The sequence below is a fragment of the Lichenostomus cassidix genome, chromosome 1 (genome assembly GCF_008360975.1).
Source record: "Lichenostomus cassidix isolate B80296 chromosome 1, HeHo_3.0, whole genome shotgun sequence".
NCBI classification, from domain to species: domain Eukaryota; kingdom Metazoa; phylum Chordata; class Aves; order Passeriformes; family Meliphagidae; genus Lichenostomus; species Lichenostomus cassidix.
Window position 1 is genome coordinate 114,385,536 of NC_139479.1, and position 17,835 is coordinate 114,403,370.

A 17,835-nucleotide genomic window follows, 5' to 3' on the forward strand; every position below is an offset into this window, starting at 1 on the left:
CCCAGGCAGGCTGAGCCACAGGCTGGGATGGGTTTTTCATCCCAGATAAAGCTCCTGTGATTGGGTCAAACCCTGCATCTCCATCCCAGAAAACTCCAGGATGGAGAGGATCAGAAAACTCACGTTCCCCTTTGCCTGGCTGAATAACAGAGGCTTTGTTCAGGGATCCAGGTCACGGATTTTATTTCAGTACCTGGAAAGAAGCTATGAGAAGAATGCAGCAGGTTCCTCCCGGCCTGGAGAAATGCAGAGATATCTCCAAAGGTGTTTAATATTAACAGGAGCAGGGCACATCGCTGAAGGGTTTGAGTGTGAGCTTATCAGTGTTTATATCCAATATCACCTCCAAATCCATGCTAACGTGGCTGGAGCTGGAGCAGGTGAAAGTCCTCCTGGGGGGAGCTGGATCGATGACGAGTTTGTCAATAAAGATCATCCCGTGCTGGCACCAGGAATGTGATCCAGGAGCCCAGACCTTGCTGTGCAGGCACAGAACAAAGGCCTCAGCCAAAAGCCTCTGATGAATGTGTTGGTGAGGAGAAAAGGGGTGGCTGGGCAGGGAGCAGAAGGGAACAAAGCAGCCCTGTTTGCACGGGGCAGCCAGGAAGCGGCTCCTGGGAGAAAGCTGGGATTTGCTTTCCAGGCTGGATGTGAGGAGCTCCTCCTCAAAAACCCTCTGGGATTTCGATGCAAAATCCTTCACACTTGTCCTCTCTGACTCTTCTGGCCAGGTGGTATCAGAAGCAGTTTTTGGGTAAGGTCCTCACAGGAGAGGAAAATCTTGCACCACATGATGATAAATATGTTTTCCTTCCTTGCTGTTCAGCTGTGTGTGTTTATTAAGTGGGCTGCACTAGAAAATGCTGTTAAACGGAGTTTAATTTAAAACCAGTTAGTTCAGAGATGGCTTTACCTGCATGCCCTGATGTTCTCCCAGTGTATCTGGAATCATGGAAGACTTGTGTTTATCTTAAGCTCAATACTGAGAGCAGGAGCTGGAGGTATTATTGTTATGACTGAGCCATGCCTATTTTCTTCCCCACACTGCAAGACTTCAGTGCAGTGCTGGGACCTGATTCACCTGCTCCAATAATTCCTGCCAGTGACTTTCCTCCAATTCCTGTAAATCCCTCTTACCTCCTGCAAGGGGTTGCTGGTTAACCTTCCCCCAGAGCAGGCAAACACAGCTATTGTGCAGTGTTTCCTGACTTGGTGGACATCTTCATTTCTAGTTGCTGGGTAGCATCAAGTATTCCCATTTTCACCCTCAGTGATCTCTTCAGGGCTCACCAGCTCACCATGGCTTCTGCAGGGAAGGAGACCTTGCATGGGCTTGTGGGAGCAGAATGAGGAGAAAAAAAGGTGAAAGAGAGGATGAAATACAGAGGATGTAACAGGAAAACAGCTCTGCAAGTCCTCCCTGTAAATGCTATTATGGTAAAATAATTATGCCTGAGGGGACACTTAAAATCAACACCCTCCTTGCACTTATTAGAGGCACAAAGGCCTTGGAGAAAGAGGTAGGAAAAAGGACCTTAATGAAAATATTCTCAGCACAAACACAGGAAAGCGCCGAGCTCCCTCCTGTTTGCCCTGCATTCCCCAAGATGTGGAGCTGGCAGAACAATGGTGTGTCCCTCTGCACGCTTCCTTCCCCTGCCTGGGGCAGCCACAGCAGGGATTTGCCTCCCAGAGCTCCTCTGCACAGGCAGAGACACAGACACAGCTTGGCTCCACTCCTGCCAGACATCCCCCAGGAAATCCAGCCTCGCTTTTTTCAGCCTTCATTTTCTCTCTCTGCGCAAAAGAGGGATACTGAAATCACCCAGCCTTGCTCAGTACCACCATCCAGACAGGGCAGCAGGTACATCCACCTGTGAGGAGGAAGAGGAGCTTTCCCCTGCCTGCAGAGGGGATGGAAGTGCCCTTTGTCTTGGAGGAGGCTGGTGCTGTGTTTAAGGATTGATCACTCCCTTCCTCCTGATCCCACTCTTGTAGGGAACTGCAGCATCTCCTTCACCATCCATCCCCACCAAAGACCAGAGCAGTCATGCCTCTGAGGCTTTGCCTTGGTGCCCTCCTGGGCTGCCAGCCTCGTATTTCCCTGCCAGGAAACACAAATGTCCCTCCTGGAGGAATTTTCCCCTTCCATAAGCACATAATAAAACTCTTCCAGGATGTGGTGTGAAATCCTGCAACTCAGCCCTGGTTTAGAGCCGAGCCAGGTCCTAAAGGAGCAGCTTAAAAAGGGATCACAGGCTGTGGGTGTCACAGGGGTCCAGAAGGTTTTAAGGAGGGCTTTAGAGGGGCATCCTTTGGAAGTGAATGTGGCTGGGAATATGGTGAGGAATGAGCACAGCAGAAATCCTCCCCATGCCAAAGGGAGATATTTAAAGTAGCTTTGAGTATTCAAGGCTCTCAGCACGGGATAAGGAGCTTTTAAATCTGCAACCAACCTTCCCTGTCCAAAATTGCATCTATTTTCCTAGAGACTGCCTCGAAATTCATGTTATATTTCTTCCCATTGGCTGCTCTGTGACTTTTCTTTGACATTGCATGGCCTTTAGCAGCCATAGTGCTGCTTTCAGGGGGCAAAGATGGTCCTTCAGCTCATTTTCTCTCCTCACAGCTGCTTGGAGGTGGCTGGAGAGCAAATCCTTCCCCAGCCCTGCATCCTGGTAATATCCTGTGTCAGATTCAACTGACAATTTCAAGACACACAAATATTCTGAAAATGAGCAAACTCTTTTTAATAAATGTGTTATTTACAGAGGCATTCTCCTCAGCAAATGGATGCTGTAAAGAACTGACTGGCTGGTGCTGGGAGCAGCTGTAGGATTTCTGGAACCTCCTGAGGTTGAAGAATATTTCCTCTTGGTGCCAGAAGAAAATCTTTTTCCCTTGATCTTTCAACAGGCTGAACTCTTTCTGCTGAAGTTAAAAGGAGACAATCCTTAGGCACAAACCCAAGGATGTTTAAAGTTTGGCAAAGGCACCAGACTTCGTTATGTGCCTTGAAATAGCTGCATCTGTCCTGTCCCCTTGTGCACATCCACCCCCAAGCCTGCAGGGAAACACATCCTAAAGCTCTGCCATGGACCAACAGCCAGGCAGCAAATAAAACACTCCCACAGGACAGATTTTCATCAGGATTTGAGGTAATCATGGCTTTCAGAGGTTTGTGATTCTGCAGTGTCTGCTGGCAGCAGTGCTGGAAGGAGAAGCACTTGGCAAAGAGCTGCCAGGACTGCTGCCTGTACCTCGACCCCACAGCTCCTCTGCTGTGGCCAGGGCTCATTGCTTGGATCACACTCTAAATCTGGTTATTCACCTCCATTCTTTCCCTGCTGCTCTGTGCAGAGGATTATTTCTGCTTCTCCAAGGAAGAGAGCCAGCTGCCAGCGACCTCTCAGCTTAGTCTGCCTCAGTAAAGAGGAGTCTGGCATCTGGCTTGTGCTTGCTTGCTATTTTGACAGCACAGCCCTTCCTTTTGCACTTCTTGGATCAGTCTCTACTTCAGGGCTGGGCCAGAGAAAGTGGAAAATAGCCAATTTGAAGGAAAAAAGAAAGAATCTATTGCTCTCAGCCAAGTGTTTTGTCACCTTCCATCAAGAAGGGCAAAAGATTGGCTGCCAGGACACAGCTGAGTTTTGGCCACGGTGCTGGGCAGGCCTGGGCATCCTTCTCATCCCAAATAACCTCTGCTGCTGCAGTGTGAGGAAAACAAGCCCTGAGCATGGAACAAAACACTCATCCTTCCCCCAAAATGCCACGACTCAAGGTCCCTGCAGCAGGATGGCCTCAGTGTGCAGATCAGGTCCACCTACACACCTGGGAGTTCAGGACCCAATTTAGGACCAGGTGCAGGTGATAAAGGAGGGGGTGGAAAAAATGAAGGGTGAGTGGGAAAGGGTGGGAGAAACCAGGAGGCTGCAAAGCCCAGACCTGCACCTGACCCTTGTTATCCACCCAGCTGGGAACACAAAACGTTCCTCCTACCCCAAGCTGTGGCTGACCCATCCCTGGAAGTGCCCAAGGCTAGGCTGGCCGGGGCTTGGAGCAGCCTGGGGTGGTGGAAGAGGGGCTGGAATGAGATGATCCTTAAGATCCCTTCCACCCCAACCCTTTCTGTGATTCCCAGGTGCTCACTGCTCTTTAGGGGCTCAGCATTCCCAAACCCCCATGGCTTTTCCCTTTGCCCCCTAATCCTGACCCCTCGGGGGGTTCGCTCGCAGCCGAGGACACCCCAAAGAGCAGAGCTCCCCGCGTTCGGGCGCAGCTTCCTTTTCTTCTCCTCCTCCCGGCTCTGGCTGCTCTCCTCCTCCCTCGCTGCCCGGGGCGGAGCCGCCCGCCCAGCGCCGCCCCGCTCCCGAGCCGAGCCGTGCCGTGCCGGGCTGGGCTGCGGGGACGGGCAAGGGGCCGCGGCCGTGCCACCTCCGTGCCTGCGCCCTTCCTTCCCTGCCCGCCCCGGCGCTCTCCGCTGCCGGCGGGGCCGGGCTGCCCCTCGCCCGGAGCTCGGGAACCTGGCGGATCTCCCGGCGGCAGCAGGTAAAGGGGCGGGCGGGTGGGCTGGGGGCTGCTGCCATCCCCCGAGCCGGGCGAGGGGTGCGGGTGGCCCCGGGCTGCTGGGGGGTGACAGCCGTGCCGGCTTGGACCCCCGGAAGGTGCTCCGCTGTTCGAACCCGCGGTCCTTTGCCCCGAAAGGTGTTTCTTTCCCATCCCCGAAAGGTGTTCCTTCGCCCTCCGTGCCCCCCGTGGGTGGCTCCGCTGGCCGCCAGCATCCCGAGCAAAGTTGGGATGTGCCGGGGTGTTCCCACCTGCAGGGGGATGGGGATGTGGGTGGGTACCCACCTGGGGAGAGGTGCCGGGGTACCCCTCTGCTCTCCGAGAGCCCCCCGAACTGCCCGGGTGTGGATCTGGACACTGCTTTCCCCTTCAGGCCCTGCTTGTTTCACAGGGAACGCTTCGTTTTGATATAAAATAATGGCATCTGCAGTGTCCCGCGGTTCCAGGGCTTCACACTGGTGGTGTCCGGAGCTGTAAAATCCTGAGGCAGCAGAATCCCAAGAGGGATTTATTGATTGTTGCTGGTCCAGCTGGAGGAGCGCTCAGTGCCCATCCAGCACTGAGGATGCTCAGGGATGTCTTGGATGGCTCTTGGTGACATTCCCTGGCAGCAAAGCCGCTGGTAAAGACCCTAAATTTCCAGCGAGCACTGAGCAGAGAGGGTGAAAAAAGGTGAATGTAAGAGGGTGTTACTTTGTCTTGATGCTTGGCAAAGAAACTGAGGCAAAAAAAGGGTAATTCAGGAAAAAGAGGGGGGAAAAATCATCTAGTTGCTGTTTTATTGAAGCCCTCACCCACGTCCTGTCTGTTCCCCACCCGGAAAGCCGGGCACTGAGGAGTTGCAGTCAACATGTGAGCCTTGCTCTGGAAAAGGGCTGCTGGAGCAATTCCTGGTGTGGAAGCTGTGAAATTTCACCCCTGGCGAGATGGAAATGGGGGTTCTCCAGCCAGGAAAAACCTGGATGTGTTGAACTTGCTGTGCTTTGGGATTTTAGGGGTGGGTCCTTACAGCCACTCTTGTTACGTGTAATCATGTTGGCTTAAGGGTTATTTTGGGGCTGGAAAGGGATTAGGGATAGATAATAGGAATAGGCAAGGCCATGCTGCATGTGAAATTAAAAAATTAATGAATTATGATTCTCTTTGCTGGCTCTTTGTCCCGGTGGGAAGGAGCCCATACAGATTTTTCCCCATTAGAAAGTTCCGCCGTGCACGGAGAATGTTAAATCCAACTGTGCTGTTGGGATGCTGGATTCTGCTCGGGATGCTCCAGCTGCCAGGAAATTTAGATTGCTCTAACTTTTACTCGCTAATCAGGAGCAGTGCTGCTACTTCAAGTGCTTTTTTGGGGTTTGGAGCGTACAGCCGTGCAGGATAACAGCCTTCTCCCTTCTTTCCCCCTTCTAAATCGCCAGCTTCCACTTGGCAGGTGTGGCTAGGGAAAAGCTGAGGTAAATGGATTTCCTGCCTTGCATTTTGTCTGGCTTGTCTATGTTCCTCATCAGATTGCTATGGAAAATGGTCCATTAATTTATTATCCTGCCTTTATCCACCTGAGGAGTGATGCATCCTGAATCCTGAAAGCCTGTTACTTTAACATTCCCCTCTGCCAAGCTTTGAAGCATCTTCATGCTGATATCCCAGCAAAGTGGAGCTGCAGAATATTTCTCTGTGATTTAGGAGGTGCTTCTTCAGTGGCAAATACAAGCTCTGCTTTGATGGCAGAGTTAATTTTAGAGTGGGTGTCTCTGTCAGGCTGTACCTTTTTATTAAAAGAGTATGTTCTGCTTGTTACACTTTTTCCCTGCGATGAATTCGGTGAAGCACGACTGGTGTTTGTCTTGGAAGGAAAATGAGTCCTGGTCTGATCAATTGATTTGGTGTCAGGTTGGAGATTCAGAAATTGCTGGCTTGGAATTAATGATAAAAGGTTTGCCTTTAGCAAGGCAACAAATTGCTTTATAAAGCAGAAAGGTTATAGAGACACAGAACCAGCTGTGAGGGTACAACCCTTTGTTGTGCTTTTAGCCATTAACTGTATTCGGGTGTATTTGATCTCCAGTAACTACCTTAAAATCACCATGCCAAAGTCAGTATATTTAGGGGGGTTTTGAATGTTTTTAACGTGTGGGTTGGAGTAACTCACAGGTGCAAGTGATGTTGCAGGTGAAGGTCAAAGATGCCGGGAGCAGGTGGCTCCTTCCCCCTGATTGTTGTTGGAGGTGCTTTGATGCTCACAGGTGGTACAAGTTAGGGCTGAGTGCCCCTTAACGAGACACACCTGGGGGCAATATCGTCCTTTAACTCGCTCTGGGAGCCTTCCGAGGGTGAAGATAAAAGGGAATGGATGCACCTTTGAAATGCTCCTGCTGCTGGGCGGTGCAGCTCCGGGCTTGCGTGGGAAGGTGTGGCAGTCACTGAGGTAGGGTTGGACACGGCTGGGCACTCAGGGCTCCTCCTGAGAGCAGCTTTCCTACAAACGTGGGGAGGTTGGAATTTGCTTTGCCTGCAGTCTGTAATGCTGGTTTTGAGCTCCTTTTCTTGAGATGATGCACCTGTAGAGGCTGTGCTCCTGTCCCTGAGATGCTTTGCACCTTCACGCTGATATTCCTGGATTGGTTTGGGTTGGAAGGGACCTTAGAGCTCATCCAGTTCCACCCCCTGAGATGAAGAGATGAGATGCACCTGGCAGCCACTCTGGTTCGTTAGGCTGCAGCTGCTGCTAATTAGGCTCCAAAGAGCTCAAATAGGGATATTTCACTCTAGTTCTGAAATGCTGCTGGTGCGAGATAGCTGTGGCTGCTGTGGGCTCTGCTGGTGCCAAGTGGAGCTGCTGTGGGGTGAGTGGTATCTCAGCTTCTCCATTTATTGCAGGGTGTTTGCTCAGGGCTCCCCAAAATCCTTGTGGAGGGCTGGGAGTGAGGCTGAGCAGTTCCCTGTGCTCAGGAGAGGGCAGTGTCACACCAACGAGCTCGTTCCTTATCCATGCTGAGGAACTCCTGGAGCTCACACCCTGCCTCCCTCGGGTCCAGGAGGGTCTCACAGGGTTCTGCAGTGGGGTGGTTTAGGACACAGGCACTTCATCCCCCTCCCTTCTGTCCCAAACCAAATATTCCCCTCCAACTCTGCTTAACAGCCCTCTTCAGGATTATTCTGAGTGTGATGCTGGGAACAGGGATTTAAAAGATTGTTTATAGCAGTTGCTTTTGCCTGCCAGCCCCTCTATAAATACTGATGAGATACAGCTACTTTAATGCACGTCTTGACTTTAATTAAAAAAAAAAAAAAAGGCTGCACATTGGTATTTGGCTTTGCTGCTTTTTCCTCTTTAGCAAACCACTGTGTTCTCCCCACTTCCTCCAAAAGTACCCACAGATACTGGCAGGACAACTGCCTGAATATTTAGCGCAATCATCTGTCATTGCTCAATAGCCTGACAAACAACAAACAAAAAAGCCTTATTTTTTATATGCAATTAAATATTTGTAGAATATTTCTGCCAAGGAGTGGCTTCAAGGTACAGAGTGTTCCCCTGCAGGGTGTTCAAACAAGGAGCTTCTGGGGTGGCAGTTGGGAAGTTTTTTGTGCCTGTGCCTCGATGCCTTCCGTGTTTTCACATAGAGAATCCATTTCTGTAATTTCTTGGAATTGAGTTTTGTCCTCCTGTTCTTTGGGCAGGATCAGTCCTGATGATGAAAAATGAAATATGTTTCTTTTTATTACTTTTTGTGTATGTGTGTGTGTGTGTATGTGTGGCTCTTGATCTGTTTTTTTATTTATTTAATTTTTTTCCCTGCTGGATGAAGGGTGACCTAGGGATAGGAGGGGGGAAAGTTGCACTTTTCCTGGGGTGCTGCAGAAATCTGGGCACCAGCTCTGTCCCCAGGCTCCCCCATCTGTGCAGAGCCCTGCTGGTTGTTAATCTCTTCCTTGGAAAGAGCCTGTGCTGGTTTAATGTAATTCCTTAGTCATGACAAACCTGAATCCTCCTGCCCTTTCTGCACCGTGTCCACTCTGTTGGAGCCACGCTTTCCATGAGGAGCTTGGGGTCCAGGCTGCTGGATCCTGGAGGACTTGGAGGTGATGGACTGTAAGTTTATTCTCTTCTTGTCTGGGAATGCTCAGAAGGATCTGTTTCACTTTCAGAGTTACCATGTGGCACTGTGCCAAAGCGGCTTTTTATCTCCCACTTTCCCCCTTAGATGCCAGCTTGCCTTTAATTTTTATTTATTTATTTATAAGCCTGCTTCTCTTAAAATGCTCCTGCAACTTGTAAAACCTCTTCATAAATGTCTGCCCTCTGTGTTTTGCTTCCCTTTCCTCCTCGCTGAGGTGAAATGAAACTTGTCCCTCCCCCCAGCCCGAGGTTAAATGCACAGAGCAGAAATATTTTGGTCCTTGGCTGTTTTTAGCTGTGCTGAGTTTCAGGCTCACGTTTGCCCAGGGAAAGCAGGCAATTGCATCTGACTGAAATAGTCCAAGGTGAAACCCAGAGTTTCCTCTAATAGGTATTTTTGGGTGTAGCCTTAAAAAAGATGTAATGGACTGGTTGTACCCTTCCAAATCCACGTGTCCTCCTGAGCCACTCTAAGAGATTATATGTGGGCCACTTAGCTTGTATTGATGAATCTCTTGAGCTGACAGTCACCTAATCATAAATCAAGTCAGTGTTCTTTGGAATTGCAGCAAAACTAATAAAATGCATTAAATTTTCTGACTTGGAGCTGGCCCCAGCCTGTGCCAAGCGGTTGGGAATTGGCTCCTTCCTGAAGGTGACAGGGGATGCTCAGGGTGTTCCACAAGATTCTTGGGAAGCAGGGCTAATCCTGAGCAGGGCACTTAAGAGCTTGGAGAGGATTTGAGGCTCAAGTCTCTGCTTGCTGTCCTGTGAAATTGCCCTGGACCTTGCTAGGAGGGAGGGACCTGGCATGGCCCTTGGGAGGTGTCCCTTATGTGTGACAGTGACACCATCTCAACTCCCTGTGATCACTGCAGAGCTCTTGCCCCAGTCAAACCTTGGAGAATGGGGATAAACTGGGATATATATCCCAGGTCATGCCTCAGGTCATGCCTCAGGTCTCCTCGCTGTGCCCCGTGCTTTCCCACTGTGCTTCCAAGGGCCAGTTTGGGGCTGGAGGCTTCCCAGGTTATGGCTTAAACCCAGTCCCTGGGATGGATAGAGAGGGCTTAGGTTTGTTTACAGGGATTTACCACAGCGCTGAGGTCACTCTGTCATATTTGGGTGGATTTTGGTGGCGGGGGGGGTTGTCTGGATTTGCTTTTATTTTTTGGCCAAGAGGTAATTAATGCTTTCCTTGGAATTAAAATATTTCCTGCATGTCTCAGCTGCTGGTGTAGGAAAGAGTCACGCAACCCCTTGACCTTTCTCAGAGGAAAAAAAAGGCTCTTTTGGAGAAGGTGGGAAGTGTATGTTCAAACCAGGATGTATCTCTCTTCCCAGCTACTCTGAGCAACCTAGGCTAGTGGAAGGTGTCCCTGCCCATGGAAAAGGTGATTTTTAAGGCCACTTCCAACCCAAACCTTCCTATGATGAATCTAATTCTCTCTTCTTGCATGAACTAACCCCATAAAGAAATTCCTCAAGGCTGTCATGTAGGTGATGTTTTGTAGGCAGCTGCCTGATCCAGCAGCGATTGTTTGCAGGTATTGTGGGAATTTTGGTATCAATCTGCCTACTAATTATTCAGGAATCTTGTCAGTGAGACTTTAAACTGTCAGTCAATCCTACTGCAGTTTGAAACCCAGCAAAGAAGCAGCTCCTGTGTCCTGGTCTGGGCGTCCAGGCATGATTTGCTCTGTTTCTCTCAAGCTTTCTGGATTGTGATTTCTCCATCCGTGGCTGTGGTTGGTTGACCTTAGAGATTTGCGCAGTAATAGTGCCTGGACAGTCCTTGAAATCTGTGGGTTTGGGATATTTGGGAGCCCTGGAATTCATCAAGCCAAGAGGTGAAGTGAGACCTTCTCAAACATCTATTTTTAGATACGTTCCTGTTCACATGCAAATTATGTTCATCATCCAGGATTGCTCTGCACTTGGGACACTGGATTTGTAATCCCTGTTTTCCAGCTCTTAGATACCAAAATGCCTCCCAAAAACATAGACACTGCTGTCTCCTTTTTCCCTGTACCCTTGAGCTGGGGACTGTGAGCTCCCACCTCACTTGCTGTGCCACATTTGATGCGTTGTGAATACAGAGTGACGGCAGGCTCTTATTTTCGGGGTGATTTACCCTCCCTGCATGGGCTGTGGCATTAGCTGGTGGTGTCTGACAGCTTGCAAGATCATCTCCTGCTTTCCTGCTCCTGCCTGGAACCTGGAGGCAGGATCTGCTTTCAGAATGAAGCAGCTCAGCTCCTCTTTAGCTGTGAGTTAATCACCCAAACGCAGAGTGCTTGCAGTCCTCATTAAAAGCCTGATTTAAAGTGCAAGGTTGACAGCTCGGCTGGAGATACTTTCCCTTATCACAACTGTTTCCTAATCCGTCTCCTCTGCGTAGGGATGTGTTTGTTTTGGGGTTTTTTCGATTTGGATCTCCAGGCTCCTGCTCTGGGAGAGCTGTATATTAATGGAATGTGGTGTAAGACAGCTGTCGACGTTAAAATGTTAATGTGGTGGGAATTAGCGTGCTCTGGTGTCTCTGATGCTGGCAGGGACAAACCTTTGTGCCTCCCAAGGTCACTGGGCTGCGTGGCTGTGCGTTCCCGAAGCACAAACCCTGCCAGGGCTCCTGGGACAGTTTTGCTTTGCCAAGAGAAATAAAGCTGCTTGTGGGATTAGAGGGATGGAGCTGCTGTCCCTGAAGCACGGGCAGGAGCAGTGTAGGAGGGGATTGGCCTTCCCTGAGTTTGTACCCGGGCAGGGTTTTTAGCTACCAGGGGTTAACATGGAGCCCAAACCTCGCCCTGTGCTTTGCTGACCCTCAAGAGCTGCATGGAATCCTCCTGCAGTGGTTCTGTGCAGGGACTCTGCCTTTGTGGTGCTGCAGACCTGTCCCAGTGCCCCTGGAGCAGGGGGATCCCTCTGGATGGTCCCTTCGGGTGACATGGGTGAGGGAAAGGTTGGCTTGTGAGCAGCAAGATTGGATTTGACCTGAAAGCCAAGCCTCCTGCTGGGCTGAAAAGCCCTCCTGGGGTTGATCTGCTTGATATGTTAAACACCCCTGTGTTCAGCGGGAATGTGGGTGGCTGGGCAGGAGGGAAGCCCGGGGTTTGTTGTGAAGCTGTAACCTGGTGTCCTAACAGCAGAAGAAGTTCAAATTTGGGGGTCCTCTATATTTCTAAAAGGGTCAGGTCATTCTGTTAAACCCCTTCTGTCACGAGAGTCCCTAAATCCAAGCTTCTGGGGTAATTGGTTATATTGAGCTCTGTTGGACCCATGAGAAAATCACTTTGCTCTCTTGGCTTCTTCTCTCCCAGCTCAGAGGAAATAATGGCTTTTCCCCTATGTCCCTGAACTGTGCAGCTCATCTGCAGTGTTCCCTGGAGGAACAGATCTGAAGGACTGACTTGAAGGACTCTGCTCCTCCCCTGGAGCAGTTTGGGGTGGGTGTGGGGCTGTGGGGGGAACATGGGGTGAGGAACAGGGAGCCCTTGAGGTCACGAGCTGGGGCAGATGAGGGCAAAAGAGTCAAACTCCAAAGTGTCTGCTGCAGCTTCTGCACCTTCCCAGGCATTACGTGCCTCTGCTTATCTCTGCTGATATTTGCAGTGCTGATAAGAGAGGGTCTGTAACAAGTGTGCTCTGCCACAGATAAAACCTACAGTGCGTAAGAGCTGTTCCAGCTCGGGCTTATCAGCTCTATTAAACCTCAATATCAGCAGGGCTTCAGGGATGAGGCTGCTCTGGGTCCCTCAGCACAGAACATCCAACCAGGAATTGTGCTGGGAGTGCTGCTGCTCTGTAAGTCCCTCTCCAATGTGCTCCTTTTTTAAAAATTTTTATTTAAAGGAAGCGGACGGTTTTGGGATCAAGGTTTGTGAACTGCATGAGTGTTTGAAATGCAGCTGCCTGGTTGTTGTGTGCTTTTTGTGTGTGAAATGAGGTGGTGGCTGCTCTGAGCACGGATTGAACAGGCTGGAAGTGCTCAGTCTTCAAAAAGAGGTGTAGATGTGGTGCCTGGGGACATGGTTTAGTGCTGGACCTGGCAGAGTCAGCTTACTGGTTGGACTTGAAGATCTTAGAGGCATTTTCCAAACTTAATGATCATGTGAGTTAAATTTAGGGATTCTTGCATCTCCCCAGGCTGCTCTTTGCTTGGAGAAAGAAATCCTGGAGCTTTTGTGCAACCATTGAACACCAGGTCAGGGAGCACAGATTTCCTGCATCATCTCGGTGCTCCTGCATCCAAAGAAAATCAGCCCTGGCTGGGCTGCAGATGACTGGAGCTGTTGGAGGAGATGGCTTTGAGCAAAAGTGGGAGCAAATGCTGGTTGCTGTTCCCTGCTGCTGTGCCCAAGGTCAGCCTGACTGTGGAGTTCCCAAATTGTTCCCAATTTTTCCAGCCAACAGTTGCTGCTGCTCAGCTGTGTGAGCAGCTAATGGGGTTTATCAGCCTCAGGTGCTTCTAACTGGGCTTTGTCAGAACAACCTAATCCCAAAGTGCCAGAGCTAAACTAAGTGGGAATAGGAGTTCTGGGGTTATCAAATTCCAGTGCTTTGTGTGGCAAAGCCATCTGATTTCTCCCATAATTTATATGCTGATTGTTATATCTGAGTTGACTGTAAAGCTGGAGAGAAAGAGCATCGTTGATGCTTCTTACAGCTCCAATCCCTCCTGCTTAAGGCACTGTCAGATTTCTCTGGTTTAAAAGCCACAGTCAGGAATCATAACCAAGCCTTTGGAGGGGAGGGGGTGGCAGTGACTTCAAATCCCTTTTTAACACGGAGAGCTGCAAACTAGATCCCTAATCCAGTTCCTCTTTAGAAGGAGTTTTCTGCTTCAAGCTGGAAGTGAAATACAGCTGTGGTGCAGCCTGGAGTCTTGTCTTCTCCTGGCTTTTGCCTAGCCACCCTAAAACTCATGTTTTAGGGTGAGATGTTTTGCTCCCAAATTGGCCATACTTGATGACTGATCCCATATGTTTAATTCCAAAAGTCTGTTAAGTTTGTTGTTGTTGTGGTATGTTGGTTTTTGTTGGTTTTTTTTTCCTGCGAAGGAAAGGTATGAAATAAATACTGCCTAAAAGACTGGTGGCTGTCAGCTCTACTGAGGTAGCTCCTGGACAGGGCTGTGAGTAAAACCCTGTTCTGTCTCATGCCCCATCAGGTTTAATGTTTGCTAAATGGCAGAGCTGTCGAGAACAAGCTTTGGGCTGAGGCACTGGAGCTGGTATTAAAAAAATAAATATTGCTGCAAGTGGCTGAGCTTGGAAATAAATTATGCTGTGAGTGGATATACAGGGAGTGCTGAGGTGTCTGGATTCCCCCTCAGGGCTCACTGCCAGGTGGGAGGCTTGGGAATTTGGGAAGGCATCCTGTGGGGAAAGTCCTGTGTCCCAGCAGTAATAAATCCTCTCCCTGCCATGCAACATGAGGGCTGTATTTAAATATTTTTCTTCCTCTAGAGCTGAAACCAACTGCAGAGTCTGATCTTTTCATTTTACCCATCATTTACAATGTGACAAGAAAAAACAGGGTTTGCCACTGGTCTGGCTTTTAGAGAACTCTAAAATGGTGAAAAATCTATTTTAGATTAGTGAAGACCTGCATGCCATGGTCATCCTGGAGCTCTGAGGGTTTAGCTCTTGCTTGTGCCATCTCCCTCCTGTTTCTCCATGGGAACAGTGAAGGACTGAGCTCTTTATCGTGCCTTTTAAATGGAGAAACACTGGAGCACCACAAATAACCGCCAGAAGTAACTTGTTGGTTGGTTGTCCTCAGATAATGTGACATAATGATGTCTGATGATCACTGTGAAAGGAAGGGTGTCAGATATTGGGGTGATTTGGGATCATCCTTCTTTTCCTTGCAGACATCAGTGCTTTTGGCCAAGAAAATAAGTGTATTTTCCAGTGACTGCAAAATGAAGGATGTGGCACTGCCTCAGTGGGGCAAGATGAGGGTGTGAACACTTGGATGCTGTAGAAAGGCAGCCAAACATGGGGATTGATTTCTTCCTTGAGGTCTGTTCCCATTAATCCTCCTTTGTGGGTGTTGCTCTTTGCCTTGTGGCACAACCTCTCTGCTGGTGAGATTTTTAGGGGGCGATGCAGGCTGAGGTGAGAGAGAGGGTCTGGAAAATGCTGTGTGGGAGCCTTTGTCTGGCTCCAGCATTTACTAAAATGTACGTCATTTTTGCTCTGTTTTAATTGTAACCTCAGCTTAATGTCACTCTTTGCCATGAGCAGTGACACAGGGACAATGGAACCTGCAGCAGTTTTTCACCTTCCCTTTTCCTTTCTAGCAGCTTTTCTCCAGTGCAAAAGCCAAAGGATGAACCCTTGGTTTGTGATTATTTATTATTTCCCCTCCATGATGGACATTAACCAGCTACCAGAAATACCTTCAGCTTTAGATGCAAGCTGCCCAAAATAGCTGTGGAAGTTGTGCATGGGGAGGCATTTGGCAAAGGGCTCTACCCTATTTATCCTGAGCCAGCAATCCCAGCTCACAGAGCATCTTTGGAACCACCAGGGTGTGAAGGTGGCAACGGGAAAATATTCCTGCTGCTGCAGCAGTGACACAGGGAGTGTTGCAGCACCTCGTGGGTTGCTCACCTGGGGTGTTTTGCAAATGAAAACAACGCCCAGGAAAGGGTTTTTATTCATCCTGATGTCTGAGTGCACTTTGGTGCCCTGGGGTTGACCTGGGAATGTAACAGAGCTCTCCAAACCCCCACAGCTCCTGGCTGGTAGTGATGGAGGTGTGTGGAGGAGGCATTTATCCCATGGATAAATGGGAGAGGAGTAAAACCCCGCTGGTGTGGGGCTGGTTAGAGAGCTCTGAGCTATTTTTGGCCACGTTTCCCTGAGAGCCATTGGCATGTGGAAGTGTCTGGCAGCTGAACCTGCCTCTGCTGCTCCCCCAGCCCTGGTTCCAAGACTCTGGGGGTGGCTCTGGGAGTGATTTGGGAGGAGAGCAGCAGGGAATGTGTTGGCTCCTCGCGTTCCATATGGAAGTGGCGCTTTCCCCCGAGGGGGTGGCAGTGAGGGAGGATGCTGAGCAGGGTGGATGGAGGATGCTTGTTCACATGGAATAACCTCCCCTCCGGAGGTGGGAGCAGCACGGGGGTTGCTTCCAACAGCATCACTCAGCTGCTTGAAATACTGTTGGCAAAAATGTGGTTTTTCAGACTGAACGTGGGTCTTCTTAGGACAACCTATGAGCTGTTTTGGGTAAAAAAAACATAGACTAGAGGGAAAACTGGTGGGATCAGGTTTGAGGCTGCTCTGTCTGTGCTCTCACCCTGGCCAAGGCTGGTGGGTCCAATTCCTAAGGGAGTATCCATAGTTCCCAAAAGGTGAGAATAAAGTAAATTTTCTGACATGTCATGTCACACCACTTCCCTGTGGTGTGAGTTTGTTTGCTGCTAAGCTGGGGACAGCAGTGACAGAACTCTCTGTTACTCTGGTGTGTGTTTTTCTGGCAATACAGGAACTTGCACTGCTGGTCCAGTGAGACTCTGACCTCAGCTCAGACCTCAACCCTGCCCTCTGGCAGTGGGAAGCCATTCCCTGTGTCCTGTCCCTCCATCCCTTGTCCCCAGTCCCTCTCCAGCTCTCCTGGAGCTCCTTTAGGCACTGGCAGGAGCTCTGAGCTCTCCCTGGACCTTCTCTTCTCCAGTGAACAACCCCAGTTCTCCCAGCCCAGCTCTGTGGCAGAGGTGAGGATTCTCTCCAGCCCACAGACCACAGGCAGTTCATGGCTGGGTGGCTCCCCACGTGGGGCTGGTGACAGCTTTTCTAGAAATGTCAGTGGTTATTTGGGCTCTGAAGGAACTGAGGCTGCAGCAGAACTTCTCACACAGCGTTTGCCTGGTCAGGCAGGACTGAGGAAGGTGCAGTGCTGTGACAGTGACACGTCACATCCGAGCTGTCACTCAGTGCAGTGACTCTGCAGGAAGTCCTTGACCTCCTGGTGCTGGTTTTGGCCATGGGCGAGCTTGGCTTGGCTCTCTTTATTTATCCAGCACAAATGGATTTGTCACCCAGGCGCTTGATTGCTTGTAATTATATCATTGGAGCAAATCCCATGCCTGATTCCCTGCCTGCCCACCTGCTGTGCTGCTGCTTGGCTTCCTCTGCTCCTCCAGCTCACCAGGACTTGATGAAACCTCTCTGCTTTGAGAAATACTGATAGTTGTGTTCTTTTCACCCTGTTTCTTGTTGGGTGCAGAGATAATGCTGCAGTGGTGCTTGCTTTCCTGTCCTGCTGTTGCACCTCATGATAATTTTTAAAATAGTTTAATTTAAAACAAGCTCTGAATTAAATTATGTGGATGGGATGCTTCTCTGACTCTGCTGCAACTTGTGGAACTTCCATGTGGCAGAAAATGGCTTGGAAAGAGCTGTCACCTGTGGAGTTTTTCCTGGAATGGTTGTGTTTTCCTCTTTACTCCAGACTGTAAGACTCCCTGTGTACTGATGCTGTGCATAGCACTAGTCTGAGCACTCAAAAAGCACGAATATCCTGCCTTGCACCCAGCCCAGAATAAACCCTGAGCTGTGCAGGCACTGATTTTTGGCATCCCACACCTCCCTGCTCCCGGTGTGGGAGAGCTGAGCTGGGAGCCATGGCAGCAACGTCACGGGTACTCAGCAGAGCAACCTCAGAGGAACCTTTATCTTGGTGGAAACAGATGGAGTTTGACTTGGTGTCAATTCTGAGCCCAGAATAACTCAATTTTACGGCAGGAAAGTGGAAAGGTACGGTGCTGCCACAGCCTGGATTCTGACAGGCAGGAATTGAGCTCTGTGGAGAGCTTGGGTTGTGGTTCTCCATCCCTCCATGCCCTTGGGGCTGTGGATTAAAGAGCTTTTCCAAGGGAGCAGGGAGCATCCCCATCCTCTTTGGGATGAGATGCAGCACCCTGTGTGAGGGCTGTGGTTTCCCTGGCAGCTTCTGGGCTCCATGAGCTCTTCTCAAACTGCTGAAGAGCTGCTGTGTCTGTCCCACAGGCCTCTGTGGGAAGGCTGGAGGTGATCCTGGCACTTTTCCTTGAGTGTTTGGGGTAGAGCTGCTCACCAACTTTGTGAGTGGCTTGCAGTTAAATTTGTATGGCTGCTTAAATTAATACCAATGTGAGGACC

The 17,835-nt window shown here is 49.9% G+C and overlaps 1 protein-coding gene across 4 annotated transcripts in view; it reads left to right on the forward strand.

Moving 5' to 3' along the window:
• Positions 1 to 4,342: 4,342 nt before the first annotated feature.
• GDPD5 (glycerophosphodiester phosphodiesterase domain containing 5) overlaps positions 4,343 to 17,835 on the forward strand; it is a 100,597-nt gene continuing 87,104 nt past the window's right edge. Inside the window, exon 1 of one of the 4 annotated variants that reach the window (XM_085078055.1) lies at positions 4,343 to 4,548. The gene's annotated coding sequence lies outside the window, so the exon portion shown is untranslated. Of the gene's footprint in view, positions 4,549 to 7,330; positions 7,407 to 12,378; positions 12,488 to 17,835 lie in introns of those variants that run through there. The other 3 variants (XM_085078086.1, XM_085078070.1, XM_085078056.1) reach the window with 3 other exon arrangements.